This window comes from Leptonychotes weddellii, chromosome 13, assembly GCF_054177405.1.
Source record: "Leptonychotes weddellii isolate Sample4059 chromosome 13, ASM5417740v2, whole genome shotgun sequence".
Taxonomy (NCBI): Eukaryota; Metazoa; Chordata; class Mammalia; order Carnivora; family Phocidae; genus Leptonychotes; species Leptonychotes weddellii.
The window spans coordinates 6,291,226-6,315,218 of record NC_138381.1 but is presented as its reverse complement, the minus strand read 5'-3'; the positions used below and the strand labels follow the sequence as shown (position 1 = coordinate 6,315,218).

At 34.7% G+C, this 23,993-nt stretch overlaps 1 long non-coding RNA gene across 1 annotated transcript in view; it reads left to right on the top strand.

Moving 5' to 3' along the window:
* LOC115939736 (uncharacterized) overlaps positions 1 to 23,993 on the top strand; it is a 786,065-nt gene that overhangs the window by 433,879 nt on the left and 328,193 nt on the right. The window contains exon 4 of the long non-coding RNA XR_014139548.1: positions 20,880 to 20,943. This is a non-coding gene — a long non-coding RNA (uncharacterized LOC115939736). The remainder of the gene's footprint in view (positions 1 to 20,879; positions 20,944 to 23,993) is intronic.

The window sequence follows — 23,993 nt, the reverse complement described above, 5'->3', positions numbered from 1 at the left end:
AATTTCTACTTCTAGAACTATTGTGAATCATGAGCCTTGAAAAATGTCAAGCTTTTCCTAACTGTACTGTCACACATACTGTTCTCTCTAATTGAAAAGTTACTTCCAAAAATCTTCACTTAAACCTCTTCTGGTTTCAAATCTCCCATAAATGATATCTTTTCAGAAAAGCCTTTCTAACAAACATACATAAAGCTTTTTGTCTTCACCCTTTTTATTATCCATTATACATTTATTGAAAAAAAACAAACAAACCACAGTTTCCATATTAGATTTCCTGAGGTCTTCCTCTTTTTTTTTTTTTTTAATTTATTTATTTGTCAGAGAGAGAGAGAGAGAGAAAGCATAGCAGGGGAAGCAGCAGGCAGAGGGAGAAGCAGGTTCCCTGCTGAGTAAGGAGCCTGATGTGGGACTCGATCCCAGGACGCTGGGATCGTGACCTGAGCCGAAGGTAGGTAACCAACTGAGCCACCCAGGCGCCCCGACAGATGTCTTTCTATTGGCCACATCTCTGCCCTGAAGTCTTCATAGACTTTCCATTTCACTCAGAATAGGGGTCAGGAATCTATGTCTTTGTACAACACAGCTAGTCCAAATTGCAAGGTGCTGAAAATTTAGTGGGAAAAAAATATATAATATGCATAAAATAACTCACTAATAATTTTTTGAATTGATTACATGTTGAAATGATTTTATTTTTGCTACATTATGCTGAATAAAATATATTATTAAAATTGCATCTTGTTTTTATTACTTATTTAATGTGGATACTAGAAGTTTAGACTTATGCATATTGCTCACCTTACATTTTTGTGGGACATCATTGCTCTGCATATCTGCTCCCCCTTCACGTGTTTACAGTCTCTTCTGTTACCTCATTCCTCCTTGCTTATTCTGCTCTGGCCACATTGGCCTCCTTGCTGCTCCTCAAATATTTCAGGACTGCTATTCAGGGTCATTGAACATCCCAGGGACTCTTTCTAAAAAGCATCTAAAAAATAAATAAATAAATAAAAAGCATCTAAACTTTCTTTAGACAGATGGTGCTAAAGGTATTGCAGAATTAAGTCTATAATCTAGGATTGATTGTGATGAATAATCCAAAAGAATTTCAGCATGTCTTCAAGTATTATAGTATTTTAGCTTTTTTAAATTATGAAATATATTCCCGAGATTTCAGTCTACTCGGTTTTATGAGGTTTAATGCATGTTGCCCAAATATTGCTTAGAAAGTAATATCTGTTAATGTATGACTAATAAGACATACACGAACCGTGTATCAACTGAAAAATTCAAGGTCATTGTATAATTGTAGACTTTTGAGCATGTTTTGTAATTGGGTCAAAATGAAAGCAAAATAAAAGATAGCTAAATAAAGCCTTTTTGCTTTGCCTCAAATAAATTCCTCTAAGTACACTTTAATGCAATCAGAAAAATGTTGATTATATTCCATACTGAAAAGATGAATTAAAACCTCCCATGGATGCCCACTAATTTAGGAAAGAAGAAGAGACTTTCAAAAATAATTTAATGTGCAAATAATGAAGTCTTTTTGAATTCCTTATTTATAAAATAAAGATTAAAAGAGCACTTCCAGGACACTTCTCAATTAATGAGTTTTTAAAATTATTATTAAAATTATTATTATCAACAACATAATCCTCATTAAATTGGACTTTTCTTTCAATAAAAGCAAATGCAGAAATCATGCTAATTTGCAATGAGAAATGTAAGTAGAACAATGAGCCATTTGAAAAGACAAGATTCTTGGACTGTTTTGACTTGGATTTGAAGATAGTAAAACCACTATAGCAATTGTAGGTTTATTTTAAGTTAAATCCCCAAAGGTTTTATAGAAGATGCTTAAATATTTTCGCAAATTTAAACAATGGCAATTTTTGAAGTTAAGAATGGTATTACACATTAAATATAATATGAAAATTAAATAACATATTATAAGAAAATAAATATTCTGCTTAATTTCTCATGATTTTTTTTGTTTTAAAGATTTTTATTTTTTGACAGAGAGAGAGACAGCGAGAGAGGGAACACAAGCAGGGGGAGTGGGAGAAGGAGAAGCAGGCTTCCCCACTGAGCAAGGAGCCCAACTTGGGGCTCGATCCCAGGACCCCGGGACCATGACCCGAGCCGAAGGCAGATGCTAAATGACTGAGCCACCCGGGAGGCCTAATTTCTCGTGATCTTTATGTGCAAATATGTACTTCTTATTCATTGGGCTTTTAAGGAAAATCATTTAAAATTTTTAATTCATAATATAGATAATATTCACTTATATCATAATCTTAATACTTATTATTTAATAATATAAAAGAAATGTACATGTGGAAAGTTTAAAAAGCACACTAGCAAATTAATTGGAGAACTTAAGACTCAACTATTTCACAAATCAGAGATAATCACTGTTAATATTCCAATTACCGAAAGAGAGACAGAGAGATTATGTAATGAATATGTTTCATATTTGCATAATTTGGATGCATTGCATACACAGATTTATGTAGAACTTATGCTATATTCCTTTTTATTTCCACTATGTAAATTTAAAAATCTATCCATATATAAGAACATATAGGCATACCTCATTTTATTGCCCTTCATTGACTGTGCTTTGCAGATACATCATTTTTTTACAAATTGAAGTTTGTGGCCACCATGAGTGAAGGAAGTCTATTGGTGCCTTTTTTTTTTTTGGTAGCATTTGCTCACTTCATGTCCCTGTGTCCCATTTTGGTAATTCTTGCAATATTTCAAACTTTTTGATTGCTATTCTATTTGTTATGGTGAGCTGTGATCTTTGATATCACTATTATAATTTGGGGGAGGCACCAGGAACAGCACCCATATAGGACATAGAAGACAACAGTGGATTTTTGGATGAATGTGGTGTGTGTTCTGACTGTTCCACCACTGGCCGTCCCTCCATGTCTCACTGTTTCCTCAGGTCTCCCTATCCCCCCCTCCCCTGTTGAAAATAGGCCAGTTAATAACTTTACATTGGTTTCTAAGTGTTCAAGTGAAAAGAAGAATCACATGTCTCTCACTTCAAATCAAAAGCTAGAAATAATAAAAATTTAGTGAGGAAGTCATGTCAAAAGTGGAGATAGCCCCCCAAATTAGGCCTCGTGTGCTAAACAGTTAATGAAATTATGAATGCAAATATAAAGTTCTTGAAGGAAATTGAGAATGCTAGTCCCGTGAACATATGAATGAAAAGAAAGTGAGACAGCCTTATTGCTGAGAGGGAGTGAGAAAGAGAGGGAGGGAGGGAGAAAGTTGTAGTGGTCTGGATAGAAAATCAAACCAGCCACAACATTCCCTTAAGCCAAAGCCTAATCCAGAGAGAGGCCCTGACTCTCTTCACTCTGTGAAGGCTGAGAGGTGAAGAAGCTGCAGGAGAGAGTTTGAAGCTAGGAGAAGTTGGTTCACGAGGTTTAAGGAAAGAAGCTGTCTCCATAACATAAAAAAGTGCAAGATGAAGCAGCAAGTATTGATGCAGAAGTTGCAGCAAGTTCTCCAGAAGATCCAGCTGAGATAATGAATGAATGTGGCTACACTGAACAGCAGATTTTAAGTGTAGATGAAACGTCTTCTTTATATTGGAAGAAGATACTATTTAAGACTTCCATACCTAGAGAGGAGAAATCAATGCCTGCCTACGAAGCCTCAAAAAACAGGCTGACTTTCTTGTTAGGGGCTAATTCAGCTGGTGACTTGAAGTTGAAGTCAGGGCTCATTTGCCATTCTGAAAATCCTAGAGCCCTTAAGAATTATACTAAATCCACTCTGCCTGTGCTCTGTAAATGAAACAACAAAGCCTGGATGATGGCACATCTGTTTAAAATATGGTTTGCTGAGTATTTTAAGCCCTCTATTGAGACCCAATTCTCATAAAATTAGATTCCTTTTAAAATACTACTGATCATTGACAATGTACTTGGTCACCCAGGAGTTCAGTGGAGTTGTACAATGAGATCAATGTTATTTTCATGCCTGCTAACACAACATGCATTCTGCAGCTCATGGATCAAGGAGTCATTTCGGCTACAGCTGCCATAGATAGTGATTCCTCTGATGGATCTGGGCAAAGTAAATTGAAAACCTTCTGGAAAAGATTCACCATTCTAGATGCCCTAAGAGCACTCATGATTCATGGGAGAAGCCAAACTGTCAACATTAACGGGAGTTTGGAAGACACTGCAGACGTGGTGGGAACAGGAAGAGAACTAGAATCAGAGGTGAAGCTTGAAGATGGGACTGAATTGCTGCAAGCTCATGAGAAAACTTGAACAGATGAGATGTTGCTTCTTACGAATAAGCAAATAAAAGGTAATTTCTTGAGATGAAATCTACTCCTGGTGAAGATGCTGTGAAAATTGTTGACGTGACAACAAAACATTTAGAATATTCCCCCTAAACTTAGTTGATAAAGCAGCAGTGAGTTTTGAGAGGACTGACTCCTGGTTCTGAAAGAAGTTCTACTGTGGGTAAAACGCTGTCAAACAGCATCACATGCTACAGGCAAATCATTCATAAAAGGCAGAGTTAATCTATGCAGTAATTTCATTATTGTCTTATTTTAAGAAATTATCACAGCCACCGCCAACCTTCAACAACCACCACCCTGACCAGTCAGGAGCCATCAACATCTAGACAAGACCCTCCACCAGCAAAAGACTTGTTGAAAGCTCAGATTATGGTTAGCTTTTTTTTTTAGCAATAAAATATCTTTAAATTAAGGTATATACATTTTTAAACATGATGCTATTGCACACTTACTAGAGTATATTAGAGTATAAACATAATCTTTACAGGTACTGGGAAACCAAAAAACTCATTTGACTAGCTTTATTGTGCTATTTGCTTTATTGAGGTGGTCTGGAACTGAACCCTCAATATTCTGAGGTATGCCTATAAATCTTCCACTTAGCAGTTTTTTAAAAAATCTCTGCTTATAGGGGCAAAGTAAGTTACAGAAAACTTTCTGGTAAAACTTAGGAAGAAAACTTACTTTTTGTCAGACAGATGGAAATGATTTCATATCTGCAAGATTAAATTTGGTACCTTTGCAATAAAACAACCAGAAAAAGCAACAGCTTTTTAAAAAGTGGAAAAGGATTTGCTTGACAGTTTATGAATTATAGTGCAGGTGTATGAAGAAAAATATATACTTCCTTTAAAAAAATCAGAAACTAAACAGGAAAAATGGCCATCTCAGATTTTTAAAAAATACATTATTAGGAAAAATGGCATCTTAAGACACAGTTTAATTCTTAAACTTAATTGAGACATTCTTGACTCTTGCTTATTTGATGTTGGTGATGATCATAGTAATTATGATAATAATAAAAAATGAGAAGGAGAAGGAGGGGGAGGAAAAGAAAAAGAAGAAGACCAAATTTATTGACAGTGTTAAGTGAGAATGTCTTTCTAGGCATGGATTTTTAAAAAGTAAAACTAGGTTTTACCAATTTATCCTGGTCACTAATTTTTATCATTTCTGAGTCAGTGCACAGTCAACTTGTCAGGTGTTCAAGGCAAGCTGCTGGTGGTGACTACAAGGAAGTCTAAATATAAAATCGCCACGTTATCATATTGCTAATGGGTACCACTGAATAATTCAGCACCAATAATAAAAAGGAATAAAAATCTGTCCTATATTTCTACATTATGATTCAGGATAGTAATTTACTTCTAATAACCAAGGTAAATGGTTTTTATTTTTCTCTGGAAGATTTTTTAAAAAAATCTTCTGCTTTTGCTTTATTTGTCATGTCAGGAAAAAAAAAGGAGGTGTGAGGTAACAGGAGAGGAATTAAGCTAGAGGCTCAAGATTTATCAAGTGGTTGATGCTGTGTCACTCAGTTTCAGGAGAGAGATGTGGACTTAAGATAGAATTTAATGTCTATTTTCTGTTACAGATAACAAATCTGGAAGGCTAAAGGAAGTAGCTTGGACAAAAAATGATAGAGTTCTCAGATGTCATCACAACTATTTTTGTTTTCCTGTTTGTCTGGTTTCCTTTTATTTTAGCCTGTAATGAGATTCGAGGTGATGAACAAGTGGAAGGCACACCAAGGAAAACTGTGCTAACCTATCATCTCAAAAATATCTTCCAGAAAGCAGAAAGTATTCCCAAGGCAGTATTTAGAGCTCCTTGAATGATTTGTCAGTTAAAACTCACTGTTGTAAATATCATTTTATTTTCTATTTAAGCGCCATTAATATGGTGTGTGTGTGTGTGTGTATGGTGTGTGTATAATATATATAAATATTTATATCTATTTAAATATATATAAATTTAAATATATGCAAAATTTATAGAAAGCATTTGACAGTCCATTAAATATTATAATCACAAAATGGCTCATGGTACATAGTGGCTTAGTGATATTAATATGTGTCCACATCAATATTTTTATGTGGTTATCTCTCTATGTGTTCTAATTTCTCCCTTTTTATAAGGACATGAGCATTTTGGAGTAAGGCCCACCCTAATGATTTCAGCTTAACTTGACTATCTGCAAAAACCCTATACTCACAAATCCTGGGGGATAGAACTTCAGCATATTTTTGGAGCCACAGTTCAACTCATAACACATGTTGATGTGTCAAAGGCTCTCATTAAATTTCTAGTCGAGATGTTGTTGTGAGTTACACTTTGAGGATCCCTCTCTGATCTAGTCACTAAGTAATAATATATTCACTATCAAAACAACAGTGAAAGGATAAAAAGCAGAAGTGAATATGGCATAGCCACAACCAAAAACAGGATAGCTGTCTCTTTGGACAACAAGAGGAAGCATAAACATGAAATGGTTAGGGGAGAGTCTCTGAAGGCTGATCCATCTCCGTCAATAGCATTTGAGTAGAATAAATCTCTAGGCAAGACCTCAACATAGATTAGATACAGCTAAAGAGATAATTAACATTTTGGATGGTGGATCTCATGGTATTATCATCAATGAAATAGATTTAGTATAATATCAGACTAAGAGATAAAATTATCTAATATATTTATCATATATAATTTACCTGTTAAATTCTATATGAATTAAATGTACATAATTCAACTTCTATACATAGTGATCAGAAAGATGAGGTCCAGTATGCATATAAGGGTAATTTAGAGGAAACTAAGACTCAGGCCAGCACTGTATTAATAGTGGAGAAAAATTGTCTTAAAGAGAAATAGTTGCACAGATTTAAAATTCACAGAAGGAAGAATTTTTAAAAACTCAAATTACTATTCTCTTAAACCATGCCATTTATCTCTATATACATACACACACACAGAGTAGGTTCATGATCTTGTTTTTTTTTTTTTTTTTTTAAGATTTTATTTATCTGACAGAGAGAGACACAGTGAGAGAGGGAACACAAGCAGGGGGAGGGGGAGAGGGAGAAGCAGGCTTCCCGCTGAGCAGAGAGCCCGACGCGGGGCTCGATCCCAGGACCCTGAGATCACGACCTGAGCCGAAGGCAGACGCTTAACGACTGAGCCACCCAGGCACCTCTAGATTCATGATCTTATATGTAGAAAATCCTGAGGAATCCATCATTGAATAAATATTTAATGAGTACTTATTATGGCTAAATATTATTTTCAAATAATAGGAATTAAAAGTTGCATTAAACGTGTTAGTTATCTGTGGTCATCTTACATTATGACATTAAAAGGAAAGAAATAAACAACAGCGTATTTGGAAGTGATCATGAGGATGCTGTCATCGGGAGTGGGAATGAGAAGGCAGGTCTGGTGGTGCTGGATGGTATGGGAAGGCTCCACCGAGTAGGTAACATCTGAGCTGAGAGCATGGAGGTGGTCAGACTATATTTTAGAGTTAGCTGGTGGTATATGGGGTGAGGGAAGAGACGTGTCAAGCAAAGGGAAGTCTTAAGTTTTTTACTTAAGAGTAGCAAATAATGGGGTGCCTGAGTGGCTCAGTCGGTTAGTCATCTGACTCTTGGTTTTAGCTCAGATCATGATCTCAGGATTGTGAGATCCTGCGATTGAGCCCCGCCTGGGTCTCCATGCTCAGTGGGGGGTCTGCTTGGGATTCTCTCCCTTCCTCCCTCCCACTCTGCCCCTTTCCTCTCTCTCTCTCAAATAAATAAATAAAATCTTTAAAAAAAAAAAAAGTAGTGAATAATGATCAGTTCACTGAGTTGAGAAGGAGTGTGGTTGGGACAAATTGAGAGAGAAAGCAAGAGAGTGAGAGTTTAAAAAAAAACAGAAGCAAAAAAATGTATTTTTTTATATATTCATAAAGCTTACAACAATAAGGATAGGATGCCAAACAGGGAATTAATGACTGACAGTTTTAGCATATATATTCAAGGCATCATAAACAAGGGCTAAAATTTCTCCAAACTTATTTAAGGAAAAAAAATACTTCCTAGTATTTTTAAGCTAATATTTATAATATAAAGATAGTAGTTAACTGGGGTGGGGGGAGATAAACCATAAAATAAAAGATGAACAAAGTCCTTGAATTGGCAAATCACTGTTCAATAATTTTAAATGCCCAATCAAGGTGAGTAAAACATTCGAGTGCTTTAGTAATTCAGTAAAAAGCAAATCAGAATATATCAAATATTCTATAGCATCCATTTCTTCTCACATTATTTCTAAAGGAAGCGTGAATTACTACTGCTATTTGGGAAAATTACATTGCAATTCTTTTAAAATTAAAGGTTCATCTTATAAAAAAGAAGTTCATCTTGTGATCAAAGTTTTGTGACTCCCTTGTACAAAAATAATAGCCCCCCTATGTAAGTGTATTTGTATAAGGAAATTTATTTTAGTATTACTTGGAGTGGTTGACAAACAAATCAAAGAAACAAACCAAAGGAAACTACACAGACAAGTGAAAAAAAAACTTAATTTGGCCAAAAAAAAAAAAAAAGGAGGAAGAGGAGCAGGAGGAGGAAGAGAATAGGAGGAAAAAAGAGAAAAGATTTATAAAAAGGAAAAAAAAAAAAGGGAAAGTTTATCAATGGAGAACTTGAGGAAAAAGAAATATTGTATGATTATAAAGAAACAAACTTACACATATTAAAGTTGAGACTCATGCTCACATAATTTACCCAAAACATAAGAGAGATATATATGACTTACATACCTCTGTAGTGTTTTGCTAATTACTGTATGGATTTTTTTTTTTTTTTTAATTTGAGAGAGAGAGTGAGAGAGAGAGAGCATGAGCGGGGTGAGGGGCAGAGAGAGAAGCAGACTCCCTGCTGAGCCAGGGAGCCTGATGCGGGGCTCGAAACCGGGACTCCGGGATCATGACCTGAGCCGAAGGCAGATGCTTAACCGACTGAGCCACCCAGGCGTCCCCTGGATTTATTGTTTTATTTGAAAGAACTATATGTACAGTTATTCTTCAACCAAGTAGATCTAAGGAAGAAAGTGTTCTCAAGTTCTTACACAATTTACTTTTCTCTGGCCTCATTTACCTCAAAGAACCCAAGGGAGGAAGATTTTGATCTTCACTCCCCCTTAAGGAATAGATATTCTTCATAGCTATGACAAGACATTCTAGCTGAAATAAAACTTCATAATTTCCAGTAACAAGGTTAGTTAATCTGTAGGTTTCCTTGTTACAAATTGATCAAGAGTTTTAGTGTGGGGCACTGGAAGCAGAGATGTGAACTTTAAAGAGGGTATATAAGCTTTATGATTTACCATAACTCTGTGATGAGTTCTGCACGGAGGAGAGGTTATAGATAAATGTCAGGTTGCTTTACTCAGAAGTTTCCAGTTACTAGATTAAGACAAATGAGAACCAACATCAGTATTCTCTCAAGTCTGTGAGTGTTCTGAGCCTAATACCCTGTGGAATTGTAGCTCATATCATGCCCACTTATCAGTACACTATTGTAAACTTCAACTACTTTCACACAATTTAAGTTCTTCAGCATATTCAACAGAGCGCCTTTCACAGACTTCCCAAATCTACCTGCTATATCTCACTTGACCTGAATCTTGTTTTGAAACTGTACTGAAATTGTCACTCTCCCTCAAAAAAATCCACATGTTAACCACTCAGCCTGAATGCCTTAGCACCCAGCTGCCTAGTGTTTCCATAGTTAGCAAAACCTAATTTTTCTTTTGTTTCATTTTTTCCCTTTGTTGAACATTTCCAGGCAAACTCAGAGATATCTACCCTCCTTTGTGTAAGGACTCTCTGTTCATAGACTTATTTTCGTAGACTACTTAAAACACTCAATTGTACATTTCTCTTTTCACTTGTTTGTGAACTCCTGGTTTCCAGAAAATACTAATATCTTTTCCTGTAAGAGTGCGCAGAATATATGGGGTGCCTGGGTGGCTCAGTTGGTTAAGCCACCAACTCTTGATTTCCACGTAGGTTCTGATCTCAGCGTCATGAGATCAAGCCCCAAGTCTGTTGGGCTCTGTGCTTGGCGGACAGTCGGCTTGTCCCTCTCCCTCTGCTCCTCCCACTGTGCTCACTTGCCCTCTCTCTCCTAAATAAATAAATAAATAAATAAATAAATAAATAAATAAATATATATATATATTTTTAAAATGAGTGCCCAGTATGTATAGTAAATCAACATGTAATCATTCAATTATTGACTAAATATGCTCTCACAGTGTGTGTTGAAGTAATGATTTTATACTTAAAAAACCTGGAAAGTTGTAGTTTAAAAAATCAACTTTTAATATATTTTCTGTGGTAATTTAAATTTATATCACAGGACCTGAAGATAATGCTGAAAGAGAAAAATTTCAACAAGTGGTCTGTCTGCACTTTGTGTTTAAATTATGTCACATTCTGACCAAGAAATCTGAAGCAAAAGACAAAACAGAAATTTTAAGAAGCTATGTATCCTGACATACCATTATTTAAGCTAATTTCTGCTTATGTTTAAAAATATCTAGTTTTCTTGGAATACGGACCATGTAATTATATTCTTTTGTTTTTTCCTGAATCAAAGGTTTTATATCAAATAGAAAGATCCCAGCTTGCTCTACTACACCATCATTATTAGTCAGAGTATAAATAATTAGTACTGGTAGTAGAAGCACTCTGGCTGAGATGCCAAATTCCTTGTGCTCAAGTAGAAAATATAGGTTTGAATTTTGAGATGTGATCATGCAAGGTATCAGATATATAATTTAAAAAATTGAGTGACTGGAAAAAAGTAACTAGAATCATGGAGAAAATTTATATCTAAATATCCCTTGCATGGTTATAAGGATCTGAAAACAGGAAAAACATTTTTTCTTCTTTTTCTTTCATAGAGAAGTTATAGGTATATATGCATTCACATGCACAAAAACAGATATACATATATATATATGGTAATTGTGTCTTTATAAGGTTTGTATTGCTAAGACAAGTAAGTGCGCTATGTCATCTTCTAAAGTTTTATGATAACCAACTGTGAACCACATTTAAAGGTGAATATAAGGGAGAGAAGATAATGACAATGATATTCCCAAAATACTGTACCCTTGGCTGATCTGGGAAGTAAAGGGAAGAGTGATAGAAGTGGGCAGAAAAAGAGGCTTCATCATCATCTCCATCCCCATCCTCACCATCAAACAAACATTTGTGTGCTCTCTTCTTATTCTGTTGTAGACATTGGAAATGAGCACATGAATAATCACAATTTGCTTTTCCTAAGAATGTCTGACCCACCCCACTCTCCATATATACATTCCATGCACAAACATCACCGAGTATTAATTGAAATGAGCTGAAAAATATATAAATGAGTGAAACTAAAAAAAAAAAAAAATAGATGTTTTACATTTGGACCATGACAAGCTAACCTAAAGCAATACTTGGAAGAATAAATACATAAGAATAGTGACTTAAAAAGAATTCTCCACAAACCACAATTTTTATTTGCTTAAGAAGAGGAAATTAGGGGTGTCTGGGTGGCTCAGTTGTTAAGCATCTGCCTCAGGCTCAGGTCATGATCCCAGGGTCCTGGGATCAAGCCCTGCCCCGCATCAGGCTCCCTGCTCCGTAGGAAACCTGCTCCTCCCTTTCCCACTCCCCCTGCTTGTGTCCTGCTCTCGCTGTGTCTCTCTCTGTCAGATAAATAAATAAAATCTTAAAAAAAAAAAGAAGAGAAAATTATTTTATAGAGATTGGAGTATTTCTGGAGTTTCCAATACCCTTACAATTAATAAATTGTCAGAATGGCTAAAATTAACAACATAGGAAACAACAGATGTTGGCGAGAATGCAGAGAAAGGGGAACCCTCCTACACTGTTGGTGGGAGTGCAAGCTGGTGCGGCCACTCTGGAAAACAGTATGGAGGTTCCTCAGAAAGTTAAAAATAGAACTGCCCTATGATCCAACAATTGTACTATTAGGTATTTACCGAAAGGATATAAAAAATTTTGAAGGGGCTTATGCACCCCAATGTTTATGGCAGCATTAACAATAGCCAAACTATGGAGAGAGCCCAAATGTCCATTGACTGATGAATGGATAAAGAAGAGGTGGTATATATATATACACACAGTACAAACACATGCAGGAATATTACTCAGCCATCAAAAAAACGAAATCTTGCCATTTGCAACGACATGGATGGAGCTAGAGTGTATTATGCTAAGTGAAATAAATCAATCTGAGAAAAACAAATTCCATATGATTTCATTCATATGTGGAATTTAAGAAACAAAATAGATGAATGTAGGGGAAAGAAAAAAAAAGAGAGGCAAGCCATAACAGACTCTGAACTATAGAGGACAAACTGAGGGTTGCTGGAGGGGAGGCAGGGGAGGGGATGGGCTAAATTTCTGATGGGCATTAAGGAGGGCACTTGTTGTGATGAGCACTGGGTATTGTATATAAGTGATGGATCGCAAAACTCTGCTCCTGAAACTAATACTACACTATATATTAACTAACTAGAATTTAAATAAAAACTTGAAACATTAAAAATAAATACGTACATACACACATACATAAATAAATAATTTTTGCTGAATAATTTACAAAAAACAAAAGTTATTTGTCTTAAACTATAATTTGTTCATACTGTCTATACTTAATTTGTTTAGAGAGAAAATAAATCAGTGTGCAAAGAGAAACTTTTATAGAGGAGTAGTTTTAAAAATCATATTTTAATTTTGAAATACTATCTTCTCAAATTTTGTTCTGTTCATCCTTCAACTTTTACTTTACTTCTGTGGTACAAAACTAGAACCATTTTGATTATATTTATTTTCAAGTATGTGGCAACTTTTCAATTTCCTCCTCAAAACATGGCACTTCATAATGGGTTGTATGCTACAGAAGAAATTGTGTTTATCACCTTACTCTTTCTGTCTTATGCAGTTAAAAGAAGAAATTTTTTGTAGTTCTTTTATATTGCTGGCTTATATTGAAACTGTAAACAACTAAGAACAGTCTCTGCTTCTAGAACTAAAGATAGAAATAAATAAAGTAAACAACTTTACTCTTTTTTCCCCTCACATTCTGCTGTTTAAAAGGTTTAACAATTATTTAATATTTTCTATTGCTTCGGATCTCACAAAGCATTTTATTTTTAATTTTTAAAAATTTTTTTAAGATTTATTTATTTTAGAGAGTGCGAGAGAGAGAGCACGAGCAGAGCAGGAAGGACAGAGGGAGAGGGAAAGAGAATCTGAAGCAGACCCCACAGTGAACGTGGAGCCCCACGCAGGGCTCAATTCATGACCCTGTGATCATACCTGAGCCAAAACCAAGAGTTGGATGCTTAACTGACTGCACCACCCAGGCGCCCCTCACAAAGCATTTCATAGGCAATATCTTCTTTATTTCTCAAAATAACCCAAGAAGAATACTGTTACTGATTCTAATCATAGCCATAGGGGATAAATAACTTGTCAGAGAGTAAATCTTTCCCCCCTTGAGGATCCTTGAACTTCTTCATTGGAATATTTGGATACAAGTCCAGCAATTTACATTTATATCCACATAATTTTTCTTGACAGATTTGTGTCATCATTGGAAGTTATCATTTATTTTCAGATCCTTATTATGTTTCTATTGTATATAATTAAATCACATGATAGCAATGGTTTCTTCAGTTGATAAACCCCATAGAATATGCTAAACAGCAGGATTAATAAAACATGCAGGATGAACTATTCACTCAGGTCATTAGCAAATTTCCTCTAGTTGATATTAATTCATTAATCATTATCCTTTGGGTATAGCTACATAATTAGGTACATATTCACTAATCAAATTACCATTTATCCCATATATTCCTATCTTATTCACAAATATGTTCTGAAATAAGTTATCTTCTTTTTAATCTTTTTCTTTTTCTTTTTTTTTTTTAAGATTTTATTTATTTATTTGAGAGAGAGAGAATGAGAGACAGAGAGCATGAGAGGGAGGAGGGTCAGAGGGAGAAGCAGACTCCCTGCTGATCCCGGGACTCCAGGATCATGACCTGAGCCGAAGGCAGTCGCTTAACCAACTGAGCCACCCAGGCGCCCTCTTTTTCTTTTTCTTATAATGGCTTGAGTGTGCTCTCTTGAACTATGCTTACTGTTAAGAGCGATTTTTACTTAAAATGAGAAAATCCATGTCAAAATTTTCTGCCAGATATTTCCTGTGTCATAGTTCAGCTAAAATTTCTAAGTTTAGTGATTCTGTTTTTTCTGGAAACTGCTAGATATTTTATCCTGTATTAAATAATACTGCTAATAATGAAAATAACAGCTAATGTTTGTTGACTGTAAATTTGTGCCAGACAATGAGACACCATTTATGTGGATTATCTCAGTTAATCTTCACCAGGACCTATGGGGTGAATCCAACTATCTCCCCATTTCACAAACTGGAGGTAATACATGAGCGATCTCTATAGGGTTAGTGTGAAATGAAGGAGTCCTGTGTTAAAGAAGCTACTTGTATGAGAAGAATATTCATTCAGTAAATGGCGAGCTTTATGATTGTGTCTTATTTTATCTTGTTTCCCATCACCTAATGTTGGCTCCTTGTAAATTCTGTATGAATGAATGAATGTGAAAGCATAATTTCCAACAATGACAGGTTTTGCTTCAGGACCCATCTGTTTTATTTTAGGACACATCATATATAGAGTCAAACAACATCCCTCTGCTAATGAGTAGGGAAAAAGTCATTGTACCCTAATCACGGCCAAGTCGGCCCTCCTGCAGATGGCATCCTCCAGTGTGACTTTGCACACATGTTGTGTCATCGAGTATGACTTTTTCCAAACATCTCTGAATGCGAATGCATTACTTTTTCACAGCCAAGGGGAAAAAGTAAACAAGAAGAATCTTTTACTGTCACAAGCGTGATGGGAGGAGCAAAATGAAATGGTCCCCAAAACTACAGACTCTGTTTTAATAAAAAGGTATACTTTCCCTGTTTTTTTAATTGTGATAAAATATACATTAACATAAAATTTACCATTTTAAGTGTACAGTCGAGTGACAATAAGTGCATCCGCATTGCTGTGCGGCCATCATCACAATCCACCTCCAGAACTTTTTCATCTTTCCAAACCCAGACTCTGTACTCATTAAACAACAACCCCTCATTCCTCTAAGAAGGAGCTGTTGTAAAGAAATGTCATCTGGAAGATCATTAAAACTGCATAAAATGAAATTACACTGTAAGAAAGGGTCACTTCTAAAGTACAACCCATTTGTATATAAATGTTCTATGAAAAAACTGCCTGAAAATATAAGTATTTTCCTTTTTATACTATATAATTCATAGATTAATTTACTTTATATCCATGCTCAAAACCTTTTCCTATAATTTTATGTGTTATAGTTAATATACTGATCAAAGAGGGTTAGTACCCAAATCAATAATGGTTGTTAGGATACATGCAGGAAAACAGTCTCTGCTTCTAGAACTAAAGATAGAAATGTAGGTACAGGAAAATAATTGGGTGTGTCATTTATATTGTGAAGGATACAGTGGCATGGAAGAAGTCCTACTCTTGATAATGGAAATGTTTGTGGAGAACTGAGCTGCTTTGCTGATAAAAGCAGCTCAGCAAATCTGGTGCAATCCTGATTCTAGCGAGTAAAAGTCTTAAAATTGCAGAGCAGAGGAAGACCTGGAAATAAGTTGTTTGACCCAATTAAATAAAATGACTTTATATTATTTAACATAAGATTTTATATATTTAAAGAGTACTTTGAATGCCCCTTATAATTCTTTAAAGAAATACTCCTGTCTTAGAAATATGGTCAGATATCCCTATTAGCTGACCAAGGAAATTCTATGAACAAGCTTGGCAGTACACTGATTTTACAGGTACCAAATACATAGAGTCAATGATCTTTTTTAAAATGCTGATTTCGGGTGCCTGGGTGGCTCAGTTGGTTAAGCGACTGCCTTCGGCTCAGGTCATGATCCTGGAGTCCCGGGATCGAGTTCTGAATCGGGCTCCCTGCTCAGCAGGGGGTCTGCTTCTCCCTCTGACCCTCTTCCCTCTCATGCTCTCTGTCTCTCATTCTCTCTCTCTCAAATAAATAAATAAAATCTTTAAAAAAAATAAATAAAATAAAATGCTGATTTCTACTTGACTAAAATGAAAAAAGGAAATGAATCAGTTTATTTTGATTTATGAAATGTCATGACCTATTTGGATGAACATTATGGAGATCATTGTCTTGAGTTCCTGAAATCCTCTTATAGCCTAGGCACCTTTTTTCACTCTTGAGTTCCTCATCAAGCTTTTTTTGCATTTCATTTAGGTAGTAAAAGCAGTTGAGCTGCATCATTTAGTAACTCTTATTTTACCCTCCATAAACTCCACTGTCTGCCTTCAAGGGTACAGTAGCTTTAGCAGTTGGCTTTTTTTTTTTTTTTGAGACCCAAAATGTCTTAGGTTTCAGGACTAAGCAAGTTGTCCATAAATGTATTTTCTAGTCCATTTGTTACATCTGCAGTAATGAATGTCCACATTTGGCAAATCTCATTAATAAAATGTTTGTATAAGTATACGAGACATTTAAATCAGTGGGAGAACTTTCTCACATGTTATATACAATGTTCTCACTGTATCTGGTCTAGTATGAAAATGCTCCAGGTTTTAATGGGTTTCATTTACAGTGTTCCTGCCCTAAAAAAAACCTTGCAAGAGAAATAAATATGTTTTTATTTATGAAGGTTCATATGGCCATTTTTATTAGCTTTCAGCCTTGTGGTCAGGTGTATTTTATAATAGAAACAAGCATTCACAATATCCTGCCATCTGGAACACTGGTTTTAGCTTTTCTTCCTTTGGACACCTAAATATTCCCATTAATAGCGAGCACTGACTACACTCTTGTATCAAATATGTCCTGGGCCTGGCCCCTGAAGAATACCCATTATGAAATTTGCAAGGAATATTTTCTATAAAGTTGAGCTAGATTTTAGCATTTGTCTGAATTCACGTTACAAAGCAAACACTTTCTGACCTCAGTGACTTTTTCAAAATATTGTCTGTGAGGCAGAATAAAAGCCCAACTTTGAAATCCTGTGAAGTGTATATCGAGTTTGTCATCTAATTACTCTTTTTATAAACAATAACGTTCTCATTTGAGCTTTCTTCAACGTACTGCTTCTTGATTATTTTTGTTGTCCTGGGAAACTAGATATCTTGATTTTTAATCACTTAAACTATTTCAGAGTGAGGTGAATATCTATATCTACATATGTATCTATATAGACAATATGAAAATAGTCAATTTGAACTAATTATTTTAGGGGAATTCCAGAAATTTAAACATTTATATTTTTAAAATGAACATTTATTTTAGATGCATAGAAGCCAATGTATTGTGTCCCTTCCCTTGATGTCTCTTGGGAGGAAGGAGTTAATGAATAGATATATTAATTTTTAGCTACAGAGTGCTAAATAAATTGTTCTACATAAGCATGTTAGGAAATATGTAGTCTCTGCTTCTCATCTCTATTGAGGAAGATTTCAGGATTCAGATTAAAGCTCTTTAATTCCTAGAAAACCCCTACCTCCAGAAATCTATGAAACTAGGTGATATAGGATCTATGACAATTTTCAGGAAGTAATGTATATTTAGGGATACATCATTTGGAAAGAGTAAACATTCCAATCCTATTCCTTGATAAAAAATGATAATAGACAAAAGAAACAGAAAAATTATAGGAATTAAAATGTGGTCATTTTAAGCTAGTTTCTCTAACTAGGATGACAAGGATAATGACCATTACTAATGGAAATAGTATATACTGAACATATATCACATGTGATATATTCATGTTCTAATTTAATCTGCATTTGAGTCCCTGCTGTAAAATTACTGGTTGGAATCAGCATCACTCTTGCTTCAACATTCTTGTATCAGTTGGAGTTCTGTCCAGAAAATAAAAACTTCTTTAGATATTTCTAATCCAGGGAGTTTTCACATAGGGAGTTGGTTGCAACTGGGTTGGAAAGGCTGGAAGAGTGAAAGAGAAAAGGGATTTGTTATCAAAGATCATGAAGCTTTTATAGCTCGGATGGAAACTTAGCCCATACGGACCATTAAGCTGCTGGAGGTCCTAGTTTCCAGCACAGCTGCTATTAGAAGAGCATCACCAGTAATCAGAAAAATGGGGGTCCACTCCCCTGCTGAGAGCCCACACCCCTGGGGTCACCACGTCTCTCAATGCTTCTGTTATTAACACAGGAATCATCAGGAACAGAAAAATAAATGATGTTTCCTTTCCTGACACCTTCCTTTGGTCTGACCTCCATTGGCAGGATGTGTGAGAGAGGCAGCTCACTCATGGGAGTGCGGGGAAAGAGTTTGGTTATTGTTGTTTTTTGTTTTGTTGTTCGCTTGTGTGTTTGGTTTTGTTGTTTGGTAGGCTTACAACCCTGATGCTACAGAGAATAGTATGTAGAAGGAGAATGTGAAGCTGAGAGATAATAGATAGAACCCAGCACAAATGTTACCATGCCTAGTAAAAGAAGGAAATCCTGTCATTTATGAATGAATCTGGAGGATATTATGTTAATTGAAAGAAGCCAGACACAGAAAGACAAATACTGTATGATCCCACTTATATGTGGTGGTTGTAAGAGGTTGGGGGCGGGCGGGATTATGGGGAGAATTTGGCAAAGGGTAAAGACTTTCAGTTATAAGATATATAAGTTCGGGAGATCTAATGTATAGCAAGGTGACAGTATTTAATGTATGTTTGAAATTTAATGAAAGTAGATATCAAGTGTTATCACCACACACACACACACTCACTCACATATTTTATACATATAAAACTATATGAGGTGTTGGATAGATTAATTGGCTCAACCCTTTCATGATGTATACATATATCAAACATCAAACATCATGTATGCTATATGTGTGTGTATATATATATATATATACACACACACACAAACACAATTTTTATTTGTCATAGTTAAATAAATCTGGGACAAAAAATTAATAGAAAACAAAAGATCTTATACTTATCTTTGAATAAATTAAGACAACCCAAAATTCTGAGTCACCTTTCCTAGTCAACTTTGAACAAAATGCAAAAGACAGTTATATTTATCTGAGTAATTCTTGGACAACAATTTGGTCTGTTAGCCATTTTACCTCTGCATCCTGAAATACTACATGTGAAAAAGTGTACCACTTCCTTTGGGCAGAGGGCAGTTAAGATACCCTTTTACTCTTGTGCTTTTATTTTTCTCACTTACATACTTTTCTTGATTAATCTCATTCACTTTCATGACTTAAACTACCATCTCTATATACCAGTTCTTATGGTTTGGTCCCAATGAATTCCCTATTCAGTGATTTACAGATTTTTTTTAGTGATATCTTCCTTAAAAATCACATCTAAATATTCATCTCCTAAAAGAAGCTTTAAAGAAGATAGGCCAATATTCCCTATGATGTCATGATTTTTAAAAATTCTATTTTCGGGGTGCCTGGGTGGCTCAGTCAGTTAGGCGTCTACGTTTGGCTCAGGTCTTGGTCTTGGAGTCCTGGGATCAAGCCTTGTGTCGGGCTCCCTGCTGAGTGGGGAGCCTGCTTCTCCCTCTCTCTCAGCAGCTCCCCCTGTTTGTGCTCTCTCTGTCAAATAAATGAATGAAATCTTAAAAATAATAATAATAATAATTTTATCTTAGTCCAATCAGACTGCTATAACAAAAATACCATAAACTGGATGTCTGATCAACAACAAGCATTTATTTCTCACAACTCTCAAGGCTGGGATTCCAAAGTGCTGCCAGATTCCATGTCTGGTGAGGACATAAGGGCTAGGGGAGCTCTGTAGGGTCTTTTGTAAGACCATCAATCCCATTCATGAAGACTCCAACCTCATGACCTAAGTACTTCCCAGAGACCTCACCTCCTATTGCTATCACACTGAACATTAGGTTTCAACATACAATTGTGGGGACACAAACATTCACTCCATAGCACATTTGATTTTTTTTTTTTTTTGGTAGTAATATTTTTAGCTTTATCTTTAAAAAAAAAAAAACTATAGATTTTTTCTTTGTGGTTGCCATGTGATTTCATAAAAATTCTCTGTCTTTAACTTTGGACAACTCAATTATTTAGATATGATCAAGACCTTTTTAGCTCACTAATGATTATTATTTTGTTATAGAATTTGTTTGGATTTTCTCTGTATTTAATCATAACCTCACAAAAATATATTATGATTTTTCCTTCCTATGCTTTTCTTCTATTTCTTTTTTTCTTACCTTATTTCACTGGCCAAGATATCCAATATAATGTTAAATAGGAACAGCAGTAGGATGCATTGTTTTTTTCCCTAAGGGGAAATAATGTAAATAATCCTTAATTATGTATCAATAATTTTTTGTGTTTGTTTTTCTTTTTCAGAGACCTATTTATTACATTAAAGAAGTTCCCTACGATGAATACTAACAGCACCACTTCTATTGAGGTAGGAATGCATTATATTTTTCCCTTTTTTCCTATTAATGTGGTGAATTTATCAATTAATTTTCAAATGTTAAAACATTTTTCTATTCCTGTAATAGACTCCAATTTCTCATGATGGATTTTGAGTTTCTACATCACTGGATTTGATCTGCTAATATTTTGCTCAAGATTTTACATCTATATTTATAACAAGGAGGGATCTGCCCTTTTTTTTTCTGCTGCAATGCCCTTGTCAGGATTTGCTATTAGAGTCAAAACTTGTGATACAAAATGGGTTGGAAAATGCCCCCCTTTTCTTCTGTCCTCTTCAAATATTTGAGCGATACTGGATTGCTTTAAAAAATTAGTAAAATTACTGATGGAATTGCTTGAGTGTGAACTTTTCACCATAGGAAAGTTTTTAATAACCTATTTTATTTCATTAAGAGGTATTAAATTATTTTGAATTCTATTTACTCTTTTGTCAAGTTATAAATTATGTTTTTCAAGGTATTTACTCATCTTATTTTCACTTTTAAACTTGTTAATTCAAAATTGATCATAATATTTTCTTAGAATATGAAGTGATGCCTGATTCTTGGGTTTTCTTTCTATATTCAGAGTCTCATGCTTTTCCAATGGAGCTAGCTGAGTGTCTGTTTTAAATTTGAACAGTATTGGTGGGTTTGTCAAATTAATTAATATTTAAAAAAACTATTCTTCACTGTTTTCTATTTTATGATGTGAATTTTATTGATTTCTGCTATTATTTTGCTTTATTGCTTAGATGCTGCTCTCCTTCTTTAAGTTTCTTAAAATGAAATTTTAGATCATTGCTTTTAAAACTTTTTGAAATTAAGGTTATAAGTTTCCCTGTAAGCAACTCTTTACCTGCATGCTATAGGTTTTAATGTATTTTTATTAACATTCAGGTTAAAAAAATATTTTCTAGTTTTATTTGTGACTCCATTTTTATTTTGTTCTATTGGTTATTTAGAAATAACTTGCTTTGTTTCTAAGTGCTTCGAGATCCCCCACTCTTTTTGTAACTTATTGTTCTCTTCCCACTAATGTCAGAGAGCATACACTGAATGATGGCAATCCTTTTAATTTACCGAGGCTCGCTTTAAAAACCAACATATGGCCAGTTGTGGAGAAAGTTACATATGTTCTTGAAAAGCATGTGAACTATGTTTTTTAAATGATTCTGATAATCATAGGGATCATAATTAATACTACATTATCCAATTTATTATTAGTTTTATATTGTTTCTTACTCTATATTTCATGCATTTTATATGTTAGTATATTTCTATCTCTTTATTAATCACTTTTTTCTATGTCCCTCAATACTAATTCCATAGATATGAATACATTTACCATTCTATAAGAGATTATAAAATATATCCTTGACTTAGCCTAGTCGTCTGGAGATGGAGTATTTTTTTTATTATTTCCGTTCATATTAAATTACTCTCTGCTTCAGTAGCTTAGCTTAGAACTGCTCTAATTTTTAAATGTTATCTCACAAAATCTTGCAAATTTTGTTCAGTGGCTGCTATTAAATTTAATTTCCTGGTTTTTTTTGTTTGTTTGCTTTATTTTCCTTAAATAATAATTTCTTAAGTTGGGTAACATCCATAGCAAATATGGAAACCTGCCCTAACGACCTGAATCTAAATGGGCAGTGACAGGGAGAAGGTGGGTCATCGGAATGATGAGTTTCGGCGCACTTACTCTCTGATGATTGCTTCTCAGCTTATCTCTTTGAGTCCAGTTACTCTGTAAGTGTCCCTCTGGTCTCTCTGCACACTCACAGGTTTGCCATACTTGGCAGGCATGCAGTGGCCAAGGTGTATGGCAACGAAAATGACCCAAACTGGCCCAAAGTCATGATGACATTTCAGGTTCAACAGTCACCACCAACTATTCAAATTGGTGTCTGTAATTTAGTTTAGCTTCTGGTTGGCTCCATATGGCTCCTCAGTCCATTCTTGATATAATGACAGGAGGCTGGGATATGCAAGGTTATCCAGGCTATACGACAGGGTGTGTGAAGTTTCAGAATTTTAGAACAAAGTGGGAGGAAGGAAGGAGACAATGAGAACTTTGTATTTGACCCTGTTAAATTTTACATTTTATTTGAGATTATTTTCACATTATTCTAAGGCTTTAGAATATCTTATTTTGTCTGTCTTCTTGTTTATATTATATATTTGAACATTATGATACCTGCAAATTTGATACAGAAAATTATATTTGCTAGGTAATGAAATATTACTTAATAGAAAGTAACTTATTTCCATAGTCAACAAAATGTTCCATTTTGTAGGTAAATGAGAAGACAAATTTGAGAGGTATCCTGTAAATGAAAATGAATTCCTCTAATATTTTCAGTACCTCCTCTGTTATGTTCTTTCTCTGCGGGCACTCACTTTAATATCTCATGTCTTGCTATTAGTGTCATCCAGTTAAGGGACTAGAAAAATTTATGTAATTTAATATAAATTCTTATATATGTAACATATACCTATGAATATTAAGTATTAAGAATGTCATATTCATTAAACACCTATTAGTCACATTTTTCTTTGGAAGAGTAAAATTGTATGTGAGGAATGACTGGCTTTAGAGGTGTCTTAAATACTTCATTTTTCATATAAATTAAAATATACCTCCAACAATCTATAATCTATAATTTCCAAGGTCAGACATCTAACAGCTAATCTTCAAATTCAGTCCATATATCTGACTGTCTTATAATGAGACAAACATTTCAGAGAGGGTAAATAATAATATTACTATGAAAATATTTGCTGATAGAGCATATTGTGTTAAACTAAATTATCATAAGTAATTTATTCTTCAAAATAGTCAATTTCATTTTCATTGTTCCCAATTGCAAGTTCTACTCAGCTCTCATTTTCTTCAGGCATAGAGGATTTCATCAGGTGACTACATTTTAATAAAAACACTTGTTCACAAGTGTTTCTGATTGGCCTGTGGTTATTTGTGTAAGCATCAGGGTAGGGAGTCTCATTAAGTATAGTCATTGGTTTCAGGCAGAGTGTA